Genomic DNA, 8,542 nt, shown 5'->3' with positions numbered 1-8,542 from the left:
GTCAGGAGGACACAGCTTCAAATCTCCATTCTGCCAGTCTTAGGAAGTACTTACCTTCTGTAAGCCTCACCTTCTTCATCTTTAAAATGGCAACATCATTTCCCACATAGTGTTGTTTTGAGGAGTAAATCAAACTATAAGTGTAATGGATTTACCTAATTGTTGTCATATAGTGTGCTGTCAGTGAACTGTTATTTTTTTTTTTAAAGCAAAGATCTAGTGTCTATAGAGAATATATCATGCAGACCAGTTATCTTCATTCAAGAAGAATGAAGTTTCAAGTATCAAATAATTTTTGAAGATTATATTTCTGAATTAGAAGATAAGCATTAAAAATAGTTTCCTTTTTTGTTTCATTTTGGAAATCAGTAGTATTATATACTTAATTCTGGTGCAATATAATAATTCTAATTTTGAATTTGAGTTTAGAAACTTCAAACTGATGCATATCAAAAGTAAAAACTGAATTTTTGTCTGTGTTACATGAAGCAATGATTTTAACACAAAACTTGAGATTACTAACATCAGAGACGTTAAATATTATACCCATGCCATGGGCTTCCCTGGTGGCGCGGTGATTGGGGGTTTGCCTGCCGATGCAGCGGGTGCGGGTTCGTGCCCCGGTCCGGGAGGATCCCACGTTCCGCGGAGCGGCTGGGCCCATGATCCGTGGCCGCTGGGCCTGCGCGTCCGTAGCCTGTGCTCTGCGGCGGGAAAGGCCACAGCAGTGAGAGGCCCGCGGACCACAAAAAAAAAAAAAAAAAAAAAAAATTATACCCATGCCAAAGCAGTAACTGTTTTTTGAGGTTTTACATGGACTTTTCAATAGAACTTTTTTTTTTTTAATTATATGTACATTCCTAGAAATGTTTCTTAGTAATTACCATAGAGGGTGATGTGGAAGACAATATTTATGTTTCCTTTTTATATAACAGAAATCAAAACTTTAAAAATCTCACAGAAAATTTAGCTAAACAGTTAATTTTTTAACATGTTTTGAAATATAACATCCCTAAAACAGTACACCTTTGAAGAAGAATAATACCCTTATTGAAAATTAGTCAAAACGCATGACACAAAAACATCTTAAAACATTTTCTTATTATATTTCTAAATGTATTTTTAGATATTTTTAAAAAGCCCATTCAGACTGGATTAGGTAATGATGTCTATAATACAAGAGTATCTGCTAAAAATGTATCTAAAAGAGATTAAGCATTATATTTAGTGAGAATAGTCTCTCATAGGCAATTGAACACAAACCAATTTAAGGTAGATATTCCATAAATATGTTCAAGAAATAAAAATCTGATGGAGAGCTGATACATTACATAAACGGAAAAAAATACTACATTTTTGCTTTAATAGAGGTTAGACTTTTTATGTACTTTACACTTACACAAAATAAACTATTGCTTAGATCTAAACATTTAAGGATTTTTACTTCTAAAGACCAAAATTGTAGGACTTTCAGAATTATCTACCTTTTGACATAGACTTGGAAACTTCAAATAACTTGCAGTTCCAATTCTGTGGCAACAAGGGAAACATCACCACTCTCAGAAGTATCAATATTATTTAACTCATCTTTTGGACACACAAAGGAGCAGCCTAGGATGGGGTTTGAGAGAGCTGGATCCCATGTGCCTGGATTTCAGTGCCTTGATTTATCACTCGGGTAGATGAGCCTTACCTTGGATGAGCCTTACCTTGAAATGCAGGCAGAATAGTCCCTTCACTCAGTGTGCAGAAGGCTAGGTGGCAGGGCTGAAATCAATATTCACACATGGCCTGTGAAATCGAATTGATTCAAAGTTTTCCCTTTGTGATATTAGCAATGGTAAAGGATGATTTATCAAGCTCCATGACCACTTGGAATTCATGAATTTCAAATTAAAATTTGAGTCTTCTGTAGTAAAAAAAAAAAAAATGTTTGGCATACTATGGAGTTCTCCATCTGGGGTGCATGGAAAGACTTCAGGGAACCAAGGGTCCTGGGACCACGGTGAGATTGTATGCTGTTCCATGTGTATGTGCATTTTTCTATAAAGAGGACTCTTAACTTCTATACTTCTATTACATTCTCAAGAGGATCTATGGAATAAGAAAGTAAGAATCATCACATTGAGAGGAAAGGAGCTCCAAACTATCATCACATGTTTTAAAGAAGCCAGGAAGAATTGACTTAAGTTTAAATTTTGTGTCAAAAAAATTGTTTTGTACAGTCTCTCTAAACCGTACTCAGAAAAGCCCTGATGAGGCAATCAGGGAACTATCCCTATTTTGATGGATGACCTGATACTGAGAGAACTATGCCCGAGAATCTGAAATACATAATCAGAGGGAGGGGTAAAATTTAGAGCGTGAAAAAATCTTAAACATCTATTCAGTAAGCATTGTGTACCAGGCACTGAGCTAGGCACATCACATACATGAATATACAGGGATCAAACATCACTTGGCAGTTAGCAACATTTTTCTCAATTGACAGATTACAAAAGGAAACAAAAGGTAAGAAGCTTGATCAAGTTAACACAAATGGTAAGAGGGAGATCTGAAGTCCTTACCTAGGTCTAACTAGACTGTAGTGTTTCTTATATGTCATTATTTTGCATGTGCGTTTAAAATCTTAGGTAAAAAAATGTTAGGAATTTTGTTTTATTCACCAGTATTTAGGATTAAGTTTGGTGCCTAGAACAAAATAGGAACTAATTGTAAAATGAATGCATCTAGGCCAAACTACCATTTAATTAGAGAAAATATGAGAACAAGAGAGGAAAAATATCTTCTTAAAAGCCATTCACCTACTTAGTGGCAAAAGTCATGGAAGCCAATATCCTGACTCCTAGATAAAGATTTTGTCTACCACATATGAGTAGTAAAGTCCATTCCAGAGCACCTCTCTATCCTTGGATCAGTACTGGATCTCTGAAGTAGATGACCTTTCCTAAATGATTCTAAATAATTGCACTCAAGAAACAGTTAAATTAACACTATATCCTTAACAAGTTTTCACTCTGTGCTTAAAAACAATTTGTTCTTGGGGAGACCTTCAAGATGGCAGAGGAGTAAGACATGGAGATTAACTTCCTCCCCACAAATACATCAGAAATACATCTACATGTGGAACAGCTCCTACAGAACACCTACTGAATGCTGGCAGGAGACCTCAGACTTCCCAAAAGATGCCCTCAGGTGACCTACATGCAGAGGCAGGGCCAATCCAAAGCTGAACCTCAGGAGCTGTGTGAACAAAGAAGAGGAAGGGAAATCTCTCCCAGCAGCTTCAGGAGCAGTGGATTAAATCTCAACAATCAACTTGATGTACCCTGCATCTCTGGAATACCTGAATAGACAACGAATCAACCCAATATTGAGGTGGTGGACTTTGGGAGCAACTGTAGACTTGGGGTTTGCTTTCTGCATCTAATTTGTTTCTGGTTTTATGTTTTATTAGTTTAGTATTTAGAGTTTATCATTGGTAGATTTATTGATTTGGTTGCTCTCTTCCTTTTTTCATATATATATATATATATATATATATATATTTCCTTTTTCTCTTTTAGTGAGTGTGTAGGTTTATGCTTCTTTGTGTGATTTTGTCTGTATAGCTTTGTTTTACCATTTGTCCTAGGGTTCTGTCTGTCCGTTTTCTTTTCCTTTTTGTTTTTTTTTTTGGTATAGTTTTTAGCACTTGTTATCATTGGTGGATTTGTTTTTTTGGTTTGGTTGCTCTCTTCATTCTTTCATTTTTTTAAAATTACTTTTTAATTTTTTTATTTTTAATAATTTTTAATTTTAATAACATTATTTTATTTTATATTTTTCTTTATTTCTTTCATTTTTTCTCCCTTTTCTTCTGAGCCCTTTTCTCCCTTTTCTTCTGTGGCTGACAGGGTCTTGGTGCTCTGGCCGGGTGTTAGGCCTGTGCCTCTGAGGTGGGAGAGTTGAGTTCAGGACATTGGTCCACCAGAGACTTCCTGGCCCCACATAATATCAGTCAGTGAGAGCTCTCCCAGAGATCTCTGTCTCAACGCTACGACCCAGCTCCACTCAATAACCAGCAGCCTTCAGTGCTGGACACCCTATGCCAAACAACTAGCAAGAAAGGAACACAACCCCAACCGTTAGCAGAGAGGCTGCCTAAAACCATAATAAGGTCACAGACACCCCAAAACACACCACCAGACTTGGTCCTGCCCACAAGAAAGACCAGATCCAGCCTCACCCACCAGAACACAGGCACTAGTCCCCTTCACCAGGAAGCTTACACAACCCACTGAACCAACCTTAGCCACTGGGGGCGGATGTCAAAAACAACAGGAACTATGAACCTGCAGCCTGAGAAAAGGAGACTCCAAACACAGTAAGTTAAGCAAAATTAGAAGACAGAGAAACACACAGCAGATGAAGGAGCAAGGTAAAATCCCACCAGACCAAACAAATGAAGAGGAAACAGACAGTCTACCTGAAAAAAATTCAGAGTAATGATAGTAAAGATGATCCAAAATCTTGGAAATAGAATGGAGAAAATACAAGAAACATTTAACAAGGAGCTAGAAGAACTAAAGAGCAAACAATGATGAACAACACAAAAACTGAAATTAAAAATTCTCTAGAAGGAATCAGTAACTGAGGGGGAAGAACGGATAAGTGACCTGGAAGATAAAATAGTGGAAATAACTACCGCAGGGAAAAATAAAGAAAAAAGAATGAAAGGAATTGAGGACAGTCTTAGAGACCTCTGGGACAACATTAAACTCACCAACATTTAAATTATAGGGGTCCCAGACAAGAAGAGAAAAAGAAAGGAACTGAGAAAGTATTTAAAGAGACTATAGGTGAAAACTTCCCAAATATGGGAAAGGATAGTCAATCAAGTCCAGTAAGCACAGAGAGTCCCATACAGGATAAAACCAAGGAGGAACACGCCAAGACACACATTAATCAAACTATCAAAAATTAAATACAAAGAAAAAATATTAAAAGCAGCAAGGGAAAACAACAAATAACATACAAAGGAATCCCCATAAGGTTAACAGCTGATCTTTCTGTAGAAACTGCAAGCCAGAAGGGAGTGGCAGGACATATGTAAAGTGATGAAAGAGAAAAACCTACAACCAAGAATACTCTAACCAGCAAGGATCTCATTCAGATTTGATGGAGAAATTAAAACCTTTACAGACAAACAAGAGTTAAGAGAATTCAGCACCACCAAACCAGCTTTACATGCTAAAGGAACTTCTCTAGACAGGAGATATGAGAAGGAAAACACCTACAATAACAAACCCCAAACACTTAAGACAATGGTAATAGGAACATACATATCGATAATTACCTTAAATGTAAATGGATTAAATGCTCCCACCAAAAGACACAGACTGGCTGAATGGATACAAAAACAAAACCCATATATATGCTGCCTACAAGGGACAAAATTCAGACCTAGGAACATATACAGGCTGAAAGTGAGGGTATGGAAAAAGATATTCCATGCAAAGGGAAATCAAAGAAAGCTGGAGTAGCAATTCTCATATCAGACAAAATAGACTTTAAAATAAAGACTATTACAAGAGACAAAGAAGGACACTACCTAATGATCAAGGGATCAATCCAAGAAGAAGATATAACAATTGTAAATATTTATGCACCCAACATAGGAGCACCTCAATACATAAGGCAAATGCTAACAGCTATAAAAGGGGAAATCAACATTAACACAGTCATAGTTGTGGACTTAAACCACCCACTTTTACCAATAGGCAGATCATCCAAATGAAAATAAATAAGGAAACACAAGCTTTAAATGATACATTAAACAAGATGGTCTTAAATGATATTTATAGGACATTCCATCAAAAACAACAGAATATACTTACTTCTCAAGTGCTCATGGAACATTCTCCAGGGTAGATCATATCTTGGGTCACAAATCAAGCCTTGGTAAATTTAAGAAAATTGAAATCGTATCAAGTATCTTTTCCAACCACAACACTAGGAGACCAGATATCAATTAAAGGAAAAAAACTGTAAAAAAAACAAACACATGGAGGCTAAACAATATGCTACTTAATAACCAAGAGATCACTGAAGAAATCAAGGAGAAAATCAAAAATACCTAGAAACAAATGACAATGAAAAGAAGACCACCCAAAGTCTATGGGATGCAGCAATATCAGTGTAAGAGGGAAGTTTATAGCAATACAATCCTACCTCAAGAAACAAACAAAAAAAATCTCAAATAAACAACCTAACCTTACACCAAAAGCAATTAAAGGAAGAAGAACAAAAAAAACTCAACGTTAGCATAAGGAAAGAGATCAGATCAGAGATAAATGAAAAAGAAATGAAGGAAAAAATAGCAAATATCAATAAAACTAAAATCTGGTTCTTTGAGAAGATAAACAAAATTGATAAACCATTAGCCAGAGTCATCAAGAAAAAAGGAGAGAAGACTCAAATTAATAGAATTAGAAATGAAAAAGGAGAAGTAACAATTGACAGTGCAGGAATACAAAGGATCATGATAAACTGTTACAAGCAACTATATGCCAATAAAATGGACAACCTGGAAGAACTGGACAAATTCTTAGCAAAGCACAACCGTCTGAGACTGAACCAGGAAGGAATAGAAAATATAAATAGATCAATCCCAAGCACTGAAATTGAGACTGTGATTAAAAATCTTCCAGAAAACAAAAGCTCAGGACCAGAGGGCTTCACAGGCAAATTCTATCAAACATTTAGAGAAGAGCTAACACCTATCCTTCTCAAACTCTTCCAAAATATAGCAGAAGGCGGAACACTCTCATTCAATGAGGCCGCCATTACCCTGATACCAAAACCAGACAAAGATGTCACAAGGAAAGAAAATTACAGGCCAGTATCACTGATGAACACAGATGCAAAAATTCTCAACAAAATAGTAGCAAACAGAATCCAACAGCACATTAAAAGGATCATACACCATGATCAAGTGGGGTTTATCACAGGAATGCAAGGATTCTTCATATAAGCAAATCAAACAATGTGATACACCATATTAACAAATTGAAGGAGAAAAGCATATGATCATCTCAATAGATGCAGAAAAAACTTTTGACAATATTCAACCCCCATTAATGATAAAAACCCTCCAGAAAGTAGGCATAGAGGGAACTTACCTCAATGTAATAAAGGCCATGTATGACAAACCCACAGCCAACATTGTTCTCAATGGTGAAAAACTGAAACCATTTCCTCTAAGATCAGGACCAAGACAAGGTTGTCCACTCTCACCACTATTATTCAACATAGTTTTGGAAGTTTTAGCCACAGCAGAGAAGAAAAAGAAATAAAAGGAATCCAAATCAGAAAAGAAGTAGTAAAGCTGTGACTGTTTGCAGATGACATGATACTATACATAGAGAATCCTGAAGATGCTACCAGAAAACTACTAGAGCTAATCAATGAATTTGGTAAAGTAGCAGGATACAAAATTAATGCACAGAAATCTCTGGCATTCCAATACAGTAGTGATGAAAAATCTGAAAAAGTAATAAAGGAAACACTCCCTTTTACCATTGCAACAAAAAGAATAAAATACCTAAGAATAAACCTACCTAAGGAGACAAAAGACCTGTATGCAGAAAACTATAAGACACTGATGAAAGAAATGAAAGATGATACAAACAGATGGAGAGACATACCATGTTCTTGGATTGGAAGAATCAACATTGTGAAAATGACTCTACTACCCAAAGCAATCTACAGATTCAATGCAATCCCTATGAAACTACCACTGGCATTTTTCACAGAAGTAGAACAAAAAATTTCACAATTTGTATGGAAACACAAAAGACCCCTAATAGCCAAAGCAATCTTGAGAAAGAAAAACGGAGCTGGAGGAATCAGGCTCCCGGACTTCATACTATACTACACAGCTACAGTAATCAAGACAGTATGGTACTGGCACAAAAACAGAAATATAGATCAATGGAAGAGGATAGAAAGCCCAGAGATAAACCCATGCACATATGGTCACCTTAGTTTTGATAAAGGAGGCAAGAATATACAATGGAGAAAAGACAGCCCCTTCAATAAGTGGTGCTGGGAAAAGTGGACAGCTACATGTAAAAGAATGAAATTAGAACACTTCCTAACACCATACACAAAAATAAACTCAAAATGGATTAAAGACCTAAATGTAAGGACAGACACTATCAAACTCCTAGAGGAAAACATAGGCAGAACACTCTATGACATAAATCACAGCAGGATCCTTTTTGACCCACCTCCTAGAGAAATGGAAATAAAAACAAAAATAAACAAATGGGAGCTAATGAAACTTAGGTTCTTTGCACAGCAAAGGAAACGATAAACAAGACGACAAGACAATCCTCAGAATGGGAGAAAATATTTGCAAATGAAGCAACTGACAAAGGATTAATCTCCAAAATTTACAAGCAGTTCATGCAGCTCAATATCAAAAAAAATAAACAACCCAATCCAAATATAGGCAGAAGAGCTGAATGGACTTTTCTCCAAAGAAGATATACAGATT

This window comes from Globicephala melas, chromosome 4 (genome assembly GCF_963455315.2).
Source record: "Globicephala melas chromosome 4, mGloMel1.2, whole genome shotgun sequence".
Classification (NCBI taxonomy): Eukaryota; Metazoa; Chordata; class Mammalia; order Artiodactyla; family Delphinidae; genus Globicephala; species Globicephala melas.
The sequence above is the reverse complement of the archived record's forward strand: the minus strand, read 5'-3'. Positions refer to the sequence as shown.